The 10,837-nt window shown below is 34.2% G+C and overlaps 1 long non-coding RNA gene across 1 annotated transcript; it reads right to left on the reverse strand.

Annotated features, from left to right (window-relative positions):
* Window positions 1-1,731: 1,731 nt before the first annotated feature.
* On the reverse strand, window positions 1,732-9,120 carry LOC130014119 (uncharacterized). Its single transcript, XR_008789106.1, has 6 exons — window positions 8,991-9,120; window positions 5,477-5,788; window positions 3,785-4,048; window positions 3,331-3,615; window positions 3,000-3,128; window positions 1,732-2,750 (listed from the first exon to the last, which is right to left on the reverse strand). It is a non-coding gene; the product is annotated as an uncharacterized LOC130014119 (long non-coding RNA).
* Between the last annotated feature and the right edge of the window lie 1,717 nt (window positions 9,121-10,837).

Consider the following 10,837-nt stretch of genomic DNA (forward strand, 5'->3'; position numbering starts at 1 on the left):
TACCAAAGAACGATTAAGTATGCACTGGTTATGTCATTCCGTGACAGCTAGACATAATATTCCGAGTATGAATTTAATATTAAATATAAATTGATGAAAATGAAAAAAAAAATTATATTTTTAATAAAAATATGTCAGGTTGATCAGTTATCACAATATATATAAGTTATATAAGTGCAAATAATTTAATAAATGTAAATCTTTTTTAATATCGATAATCATAATGTAATGGTATGTACAATATTCAAAATAGATATGAGTAAATTATTAAATTAAAATGTTTAGTATAAAGATATAAATAATAATTTATAATCCTTACAGTGATTTGATTGATACCTACTACTTTTCTTTCATTCAATTTTTCCTGCCACAAAAATAATGGTAGAAAAATTTTGATCGATTGATATTTTCTTTGGGGATTTTTAGAGGACATAACATTTACAAAGTTTTGACGTTAGGTGGTGGTATTAACAATATATTGGTTTATATATGAATTTAGAAAATCGTTATAAGCAGAACCATAAGATTGTGGCTACCTATTCCAAGTCTACAAAATGAATTGTTTATGTCTATAGTATTACAATAATAATATCGCGCGATCAAACAGAAGATTTCATTTCGTTTTGTTTTTCTCTAGTATAACTTTGTCGGTTACGTGTCATCGAATCAAGGCCGATAACTCTAGCCTCTCTTGTGGAGGCAGACCACCATTAATTTCCCATTGACTTCAATGAAGTTGACAAAAATTGTTGACGAAATGATCAGTATAATATGTCATTTTATAGCTTTTAGTAGTCGTCGGTTTAATTTGTGACATTGTCCGGTTCAACATACTTATTGTGTAGCCTTTATCATGGTCACAAGCTTTTTGGAAAACCTTAAATCTGAAATCCTGATCTCATAGGACCCCAATATTTCCCATCAAATTTGAAAAGTATCCGTTACAAATGTAGCCTTTATCGCATTCACAAAGTTTTCGACAGAGGGGGTGGGGGGGGGGGGGTAAATCCGATACAAGCGGAACATAGATAGGGTTGATCCTCTCGATCATCAACCCAGCGCTTCTTACCAAATCTGAAAAGAAGCTGTGAAAAACTATATCCTCTGAGGCGTTCACAATGTTTTCGGAAAAGAGACATAACTGAATATTGCCAAAGATCGTCAAAATCTGTAGTCTCTATCACAGAATCCTGCCCCCGCCCCTCTAAATGTCTGGAGTAAATTGCCTAATTGTAAGTTTGTGTCCAGCTTCAATATATCATCTACTAGCTGCTATCATGTGATTATATAACCACGACACAGGGCGTAAAGCATTTCATATTTTCCTGTTTAAGATGACGCACAGGAAAGGAAAGAAGTTTAAATTTTCCTGTTTAACATCATGGTTTGTAATTAGAGACAGTTAATTTACTATTTGTTTAATATTTTATATAATAATCTACAAGTCATTAATACTGCACCATAATACGCAGAGAGAATATCAAATGATTATAAGAATACACGTACATTTTATAAATAATTTTAAAATAGCTAAATGTTATACCGTTCCATATATTATAAAACTATTGAGATCGACAAATATAAAAACACCCGATCCTGTCATAGCAGTTTCATTCAGTGATATGTACAGTGATACATTAATACACTCGTACAGAGTTGAACTAGACTGGAATGACACAATTTATCCTGCAATCGCAGTTTGATTCAGTGGTTTGGAATGATATAGCATCATTAGAGGGACCACGCCTGTTTATTTTGAAATACAAACAATTTAATAAGACTGACAAAACAACAATATTATCGTAGTTTACACGATGTCGTTAGATATATTGGTATAACCCACAGTTATAGCGAGGTGAAAACGCTTGCTCTGGAGATCCTGATTATATCCCTAAACTTACATTCATAACTTAAGGCAGAGAGAGGGGTACCTGTTCATGTTGTTCAAGTAACATGCTTAACATCTACATTGCGGAGTACACGTGCATGTTATTAAAATTGCGTTCTCAATACCTAAATAACGGAGTACACGTGCATGTTTTAAAATAACACATTCTGAACATCTACATTGCGGAGTACACGTGCATGTTATTAAAATTGCGTTCTCAATACCTAAATAACGGAGTACACGTGCATGTTTTAAAATAACACATTCTGAACATCTAGATAGCGGAGTACACGTGCACGTTATTAAAATTGCGTTATCAACATGTAGATAACGGAGTACACGTGCATGTTTTAAAATAACGCATTCTTGACATCTAGATAGCGGAGTACACGTGCATGTTGTTAAAAAACATTCTTAACATCTAGATAGCGGAGTGCACATGTATGTTATTAAAATTACGTTCTCGATATCCAGATAGTGGAGTACACGTTCATGTTGTTAACATAACATTCTTAACATCTAGATAGCGGAGTACATATTAATACTCTACATACAATCATTAACATCACCAATTTGATAGTTGATCACATTTCCTGGTTTTCATAGATGTTATGTGTTGATGATGTATTGAGTTGTTGATAAGTGTCTGGGTGTGCTTCATTATTTCGTACATCCAGTACATATGTCAATGACGGGGAATTGACGTATGTGGTGTTAGTAATATCCACTTTTGTAGTATTATAGTAGGCTGGTGTATCATCAGATCTAGTTGTATAGGAATACATTTCATCATAAACAGGTTGATTGGTTGAACTGGGGACAACTCCAAGTCCATCGTACGTATTATAATGAGCTTTTGACGCTGCAATATAATATATAAAATTTAGTATATTTGCATTAAAATAGTTATTAACACAGTATTAACATAGCTTTATATAAGTTCCTTCCAACATAATGATGTTAAATAGTTACAGTAAAAGTGCGGATAACTATCAATACACCAACTATAGTAGGTTTGCCTTTACAACTATTATACCAATTACTATCAATACACCAAAATACGTCCAACTGTAGTAGGTAGGTTATAACGGCTCAATAAGAGTTAACTTACCCTTTCTACGGTATATTATCACAACAATAACAACTATTATAGCAATAACTATCAATACACCAATAATACTTCCAACTATAGTAGATGTGTTATTACTTCCGACTGGATCCTTTACTGGCTTTGGTGGTCCTAAATATACATAACAAAATAATATACATAATTAACAGTGGCGTCTGAAACTGACCTTATATGCAGAGACCTTTGTTTATTTAAAACAGACGTTTCATTAGATGTCCTAAAAGGGTAAGAGTCTATAAAAACAGACACCCAATATAATGGAGTTTCAATATAAAATTACTAATAATATATTAAAAATTATAATTGTCTTTACCTTCATTGTTAACTGTAATAGTGAAGTTCTGAACACCAATACCATTGTATACAGATACTATATAATCACCAAATAGAGTAGAGTTTAGAGTTATCTCTACTGTTGATTTATAGTTTATAGTTGATAGTTGTTGCGTTATAGCTGTTTTTATTATCTGTCTGGTAGGTGTATGGTACCAGGTAAAGTATGGTCGAGGGTAGGCGATTATATCAACTTCCAGATATATTGTTGTATTTATTCTATTAGTGATGATCCTCTTGTTTTCTATGTTTTCTCGCGGAGAACCTAGAATATAAACATACCTAGGGCTATTGGTTATCCAAAAGGAATGGTCGTACAATTCCATGTGCACACTGACTCTTACTCGTTACATTTCTTCGAATTCAGATGTATAGGACATCTGTCTTCGTTAGATTTAATTATTTAATGGTGTAAAATAGTTGGATGTACTTACATCTAACATAGAGTGGAATGGTTTTCGATACAACTTGACCAATATTATTATTAGCTGTACAGGTATAGTTATCTGTATGTTGACAGCTAGCTTAAGGTATGGTATATTGACTACCAGAATAGAGTTGTCCTGCTTGTTGTGATCTAGACCAGGATATTTCTGAAGATGGAAGACTGTCAACAGAACAGGAGAAGGTTACAGTAGAATCTTCATCTACCATGTTGTTGGTAGCATTTGATGTTAGACCTGTGATGGTTGGTGGATCTGAAAAGAATTTAAATTTCCTAAACTTCATAAAAATTCATTTCATTTTCTGAAACAAGAATTTTTACCAACTAGACTAATATTTCGCATTTTATGTGGTACACACTATTTGTATTACATGTTATGTACGCAGAAGTTTAACTATATTGGACATTAAATAATCAATTTTAAAGTAAATTATGCTACATATTCTCTTGTTTTGTATTAATTAATACTGGGGCTGGAATAGTAGCAAGACTTTAGAAACTTTTTAACTTAGCCTATACTCTATACATGCTTGCTGTATATGTGGAAGTGATAATACCATAGTAACTATAATGACCTTAAATTGTACTGTAATATACAATTAAGTATAAAAGTTATCAACTTATGAAATACAGCTTAAGGAATTTATAAGAAGTGGGGCGCGCAAGCCAAGAAAGCAAAGTCAATAATACTAGAATTAATTATGTAGCTCTAAACACATATACATATCAGATGTTCGATTTTGTGGCACCAGGGATCAGGTTGTATACAGTCCTTACGTATATCATTAATACGTCATCATATCAAGGCAGGGACTCAATCTTTATTTATGCAGTGATGTTTTTTACCGTCGGGGATTTGATGAAAGTGTGTTGTGTCTTATATAGTTTGGATGAGGAAGGGGGCGCAAGTTCCATATTACCTCCCTCTAGCTACGCGTACCACTACCTATATCTGGTCTAATTCCGTAAGATAAGAGAATGTTAACGATATCACCCTAGGTGGACGTAAAACCTCATGAACTAACCAAGGGAAGAGGCAATCGGATTAAACTACAGATCTATATTTCGTTTCGTTTTTTTATACTTTCGATGGCCTACACTACATGAAGATCTGACAAGTTATAGCGATAGGTTACGTCAGGGGTCAAAAGACCGACTTATGACCCTTTTGACGTCAGACATTTGATTAACCAATCAGCATTGATGTTACTAGTGGATTACCCACAGTTCCGTGAAAAACACGTCTAAAGCTCGCCGTAACAGACGGTTTCATTGGCTTATCCCTGGCACCATTCAGAACACGAGTTAAATAACAACTCTTCCAGATCCAAGTGTAGTAAAGATAAGTAAAACGAAATTTTGAACTATAAAAACGAAACGAAATAGGATCTGTGTTTTAACCAGATTGAGAGAAGAGGCTTCAAAAACTAAAATTGAAATATGTTTTATCACTATCAATGCGGTATTGTCTGTTGACAACAGGATGTTTCCACAATATATTGAATATGTAATAATTATAAAAATCTGAAATCCTATATAGACATTTATTTTGTATTTTCATGGAATATTATTACTGACATTGAGCCCATTTCCATTTATGCGAGTTTTTTCAGGCTCGCTTTTATGGTGCTGACTTTTTCCGGGACTTGAAGCGAAAAGTAATTACATGTTTTTAACTTACAATAAACCAGAAGAGTAACAGGTTGGCTACTGACACCAGAATCTCCACAGGTCCAGTTACCAGCATCAGTTGATTGAACATTAGTTATATTAAGATACACTAATTCGTTGTTACCATTGATACGACCACATCTATATCTGGTATCAGATCCAGGTAGAACATATAATCCTCGTCTACAGATTGAGATATTGTCCCTGCTTAACGTGATGACATTAAAGGATAGAAAATGTCTACCGGATATCTCACATGTAAATCTATAATCCCCTCCTCTAATACCATATGGTTCTGATCCTGATAAACTGTATGTTTGACCTAATATAAATAATAGAAGAATGTTAACTGTTTATCTTATTGAAATTAAAACTGTAATGTATATAACTGTTTATCTTATTAAACCTGTAATGTATATAACTGTTTATCTTATTGAAATTAAACCTGTAATGTATATAACTGTTTATCTTATTGAAATTAAACGTTTATCTTATTGAAATTAAACCTGTAATGTATATAACTGTTTATCTTATTGAAATTAAACCTGTAATGTATATAACTGTTTATCTTATTGAAATTAAACCTGTAATGTATATAACTGTTTATCTTATTGAAATTAAACCTGTAATGTATATAACTGTTTATCTTATTGAAATTAAACTTGTAATGTATATAACTGTTTATCTTATTGAAATTATTGACCCTTTGTACGTTAAAACTGTAACAGGAGAAAGAGAGGATGTGCTTTAGTTATGGAAGACACGGTACCGCCACGTAGGTCGATGAATATATTAAACATACATTATGCAAGAGCTAAATCTGCCTATTGCAAGTCTTTTATTTAGGCTTCAGATGATATATAAATTATTAATTAGACCTTTATTTACACGACAAATTCAACTCTGTAGACCCTTGGATGGCCTGGATACAGTTTGGATTTAAACAGCCTCGTCCATTTAAAATTAAATCAATAAATGGCGGACCAAGCTAACGTTTACCGTTACTCGCTGATGTCACAGCCGGAAACTGGTGATGAAAAGCCTGCCAAGCGAGGCTACCATAGCCATTGAGCATGTTACTCGATAATCGAGAATATGTGGGTGGAGTTATCGTTTGTCAATCAAACGATTGCCAATTCTCATAGACGGTGAAGACACAATTAATGCCTATTTCTATTCCAAACTTCTAACAGTGACAATTCCGTTCAGAACAAAGTAATTTGACTGAAATTTTCGACATTTTCTTTTTTTATCATCTATTTTTGAATTATTATAACAAGAATGGACAACTCTTTATAAAAGTCTTAACTAATGTATCTTTAATCAAAAATACTATTTGTGTCGGACACGAAAATATATTATACAGGTTGTGCCCTCGTTAAAGTGAACCCCATCTCTTATACACCAACCGTCTTATTCTGCTTGGCATTAGAATACACAACGGTTAGAAATTAGTAATAATTTAGGCGAGAATAAATAAATCAGTAGCTGTTTTTCCATAAGTATGAATTGTGTTTTTCCGTAAGTTTTTTGTTTATTTCTAAAATCAAATGATGATAAGCGTGGTTACATGTGCAACAATAGGTTTTGTTAAATTCTACAACCAAACGGCGATGGACTTGGCTACATCTGCGGAAAAGTATGATATTTAAAAGATATTATTTTCTCCAAAGATGTTAACTCCCCCATGTTTGACACGCTGCAGCACATTTACAAAATGTCGTTCAAAGGCGCGGCTTGCATCACTTGTAACACGACCCTACAGCTTCCTTTTGACCATACTTGTAGGAGAATGGCCACCAAAGTCTCGAATCCGAATCGTCAATAAATAGATGAAATAACTTAACGCCACATACACTGCCACTAGCCATGTGAAACTCCATAGGCTGTAGTAATCAACTTTGATCTACGGAATTAACTCCCCGCATAATATCGATGTGATAAGATGTGACTAGCGGACAAATGTGATAATTTGTGTGGACAAAGTCCTTGAAATGTGTTGTATAAAAATCAAAATCCTCCAAACTCGGACTTCTACAGAAATTGCTGGGCACTTTGGGCTCCGGAATTTTCGCCAAAGCGTAGTGATATAACCGAAAATGGTGAAATCCGTGACACATGGTATATAGCTTACAATACGTTCTTGTCACTGCACTTCCACAGCACTATGTGTGCTCTTAGTGCGTCCAAGTCGCGTCCGCTGCTCTGTCAATACGTTTGCAACTCATTCTCTGAGTATGTCTATATATAGTGTCTAAAGTGTAATACGTCCTCTTATAATCAATTCCGCATACAAAAGGGTATCATTGCAAATATACGAAAGCCCAGAAGGCTCATTCCAAATTCCAAATTCCAAATTCATGTCTTACCAATCAAATGAATAAAATAGCAAATTGGCAGACCCCCTCAATTAAACAAATTCGAATTTAAATAAATTGTAATTTTACACAACTAATTAGTTTACCTATCTGATGCCTGGGCCGGGTGAACACCCGTTCCAAATTATTCGATTTGAAAAGGCAAATTCCAAGTGCGAAATTGCAATTTCCAAATTCAACATAATCACGTTACATTACAATCATCATGGCTGCCGCAGAGAAGATATTACGTCCACAGCAGCTAAATCGTCCGGGCAATCACCAAAAGTTGTCGCATATTTTTACTTTTTGCGGTAATGAAACATTTATAATACACTAAAATCTGATTAAGAGTAACAACTCATTAAGTAATTATCAGAAAATCATTAGAATTTGTTTGGTTTTTATAAAGTTCTGCCCCATGCCAACGTTCAGTATACGAAACATTTAATACCATGGATTTAGCTGTTCAAATTATCAAAATTCAATGAAAATCAATATACTTGTTCGTCTCAAGACCTTTAACTCTGTGTATCAATCTGAAGTCAAGCGGATGATAACTTTAGCCTCTAGAGAGTCGCAAGATTTTTCAAAGTGATCAAGGGCCATAACTTTGGCAGTAATAATCAGAAATCGTTGAAAATCAATAGACTTCTTTCTTGCATGACCTTAAACACTGTGTATAAATTTAAAGTCAATCGGATATTAACTATGGACGCCGGGCGGACGGGGGCGACGACAATATACTACCATATTATACGATCGCATTTGGAATTTGGAATGAGTCGTCTGGGCTTTCGTAGGCCCAGGCATCAGATAGGTAAACTAATTAGTTGTGTAAAATTACAATTTATTTAAATTCTAATTTGTTTAATTGAGGGGGGTTGCCAATTTGATATTTTATTGGTAAGACATGAATTTGGAATTTGGAATTTCGCATTTGGAATTTGGAATGAACCTTCTGGGCTGTCGTACAAATATACCCCTAGCTAGAGTGTTTACGTGAATTTATTGTGGGCGTATAAAAAGGGCGATCGGCCTCCACAAAAAAAGCAATGATAGAAATCCACCACACATCCCACTTCTAATACAAGCTTTCTCATTTTGAAACCACGTTTATATAGGCCAAGCAGAAGAAAAATACAGACTTAAATGATATAACTTTACCTGCTACAATCTCTATAATAAGTAAAACAGTTAGGACTACACCACATTGTCTATTATCCGACATTATCATAACAACGATGATATTCACACTGTTTGATGTCAGGGGTTGGTGACGAGTGTTAAATACCCTAAATCTGAAAAGTTGTAATGAAAGTTATTATACATTTTCCGGTCGAGTTGAATTATTTCTTCCTGTCATAGTTATCAAAACACATGTGACGTAAGTTTCATCAAACGCTTGTACTTACATATTGGCGTAATACGCATACTGAGTCACAATGAGGAAATTTTGAAAATTGAGTTATTGTTATTTTCACATTCTCCAACTCATTACCTTCAATTTGATGTATAGTTTGTTTGAATTGGGCAAAAATTGACTGAGCTGTGTCCATTAGAAGTTACCCAACTCACAAAAGTAAGTTTTGAGAAAAAGCAAGTTTAAGATTTGGTATGTTCCAAAACAAAATCCCATAGCAACCAGGCCATTGATCTGCTGTTTTGTCGTTGAATATTTCTTTCCATGGGTTTTCAGGGGTGCCGAAGACGAAAATCGTAGTAAAAATTTTATCCGACTATTTCCGCAATTTATTTGCTATATTTTGTCGTTTAATATGTTTTTTATTTAGGATTTCAAGGGTGCTGACGACGAAAATCGTAATAAATGAACTCCTTTCGTAACGAAACATCCACAACACAAACGGCATAGTATTCACATGACAGTGTTAACTGAAGAACAATCTCATTAGTAGTCTGTTGTGTATAATATAACTTTAGTGAGATTAACCACTCAGTTAATCTCATCAATTAATTAGCACCTTAGTGCCAGCTAGTGGTCAGGAGATTAAGATTGTTGATTGGATTATCATCAAAGTAGCCGTAACAGCTGTACGCGTGTTCATTTAACACGTGAATTAAAATAATATTTTGCGTGTACGATAGGTCTATTATTATTTTCAGGTACCGTGACGTTATCAAAATATGAGTCCCTATAGAAATGTCAATTTCATAGTCAATGCTTACGTTCACTTTCGTGCATTTTGGCTTTGATGTAAATATCAACATTATTCAGAGGATACTCAATGGCAGACTCGAGAATCGTCGCATTTCGGCTCGTTGGTCGTTCTCATTTTTTCGACCCATTGTGATAATAGAATTTTAAACAATAATATCCCGAATGCATTCCTTACTTTGCATGCCGTATGAAGAAGCGACGGTAAACGGAATTCAGCTTTCAATAAAATTCTCTTCGAAAAGAACATTATTGGCCTTTTTGTTTATTTCCATTTAAGGCCTATAGATTATTTTTTAAAGATGATATGATATTCAAACAATCACTACTTGGATTAATTATTCTGAGTAAATAATGAGTTGTCGACGGCTTTATCATTGACCCGTGACAGTTGATTAGTAATAGTATTACTCAATGACAGTGACACACACCCGCTTGTCGATTAATTTACATCATCAGCCACATGGTTTCGATTAACACTCAACGGCAATCTATACGATCAGAATTATTTTTTTTCTGCCACTTATCAGAGTGAATCGCATGTAGGTACCCAAAGATATTGCCAAAACCAAATATTTATCGATAGTGTCTTGCACGCGGTGTCTGGGTCAATCAGCAAAGGAGTTGTGTGGACAGCATGGCAACAGGCGGAGTTTATTTATATTTTTGGAGGGTTTTAAAACTCGATTGTATCCGTTCAAAATCAATTCATCGACAATATTTTGATCATAGTTATAAACCAGAGATGCTCCGCTTTACAACGATGCCAATTGTTATGCAAGAGGAATGACCGGTCGTCCCACTGCGAGCGAAGACAAATAACCAATTTTGCCGAGAA

Source organism: Patella vulgata, chromosome 8 (genome assembly GCF_932274485.2).
Source record: "Patella vulgata chromosome 8, xgPatVulg1.2, whole genome shotgun sequence".
Classification (NCBI taxonomy): domain Eukaryota; kingdom Metazoa; phylum Mollusca; class Gastropoda; family Patellidae; genus Patella; species Patella vulgata.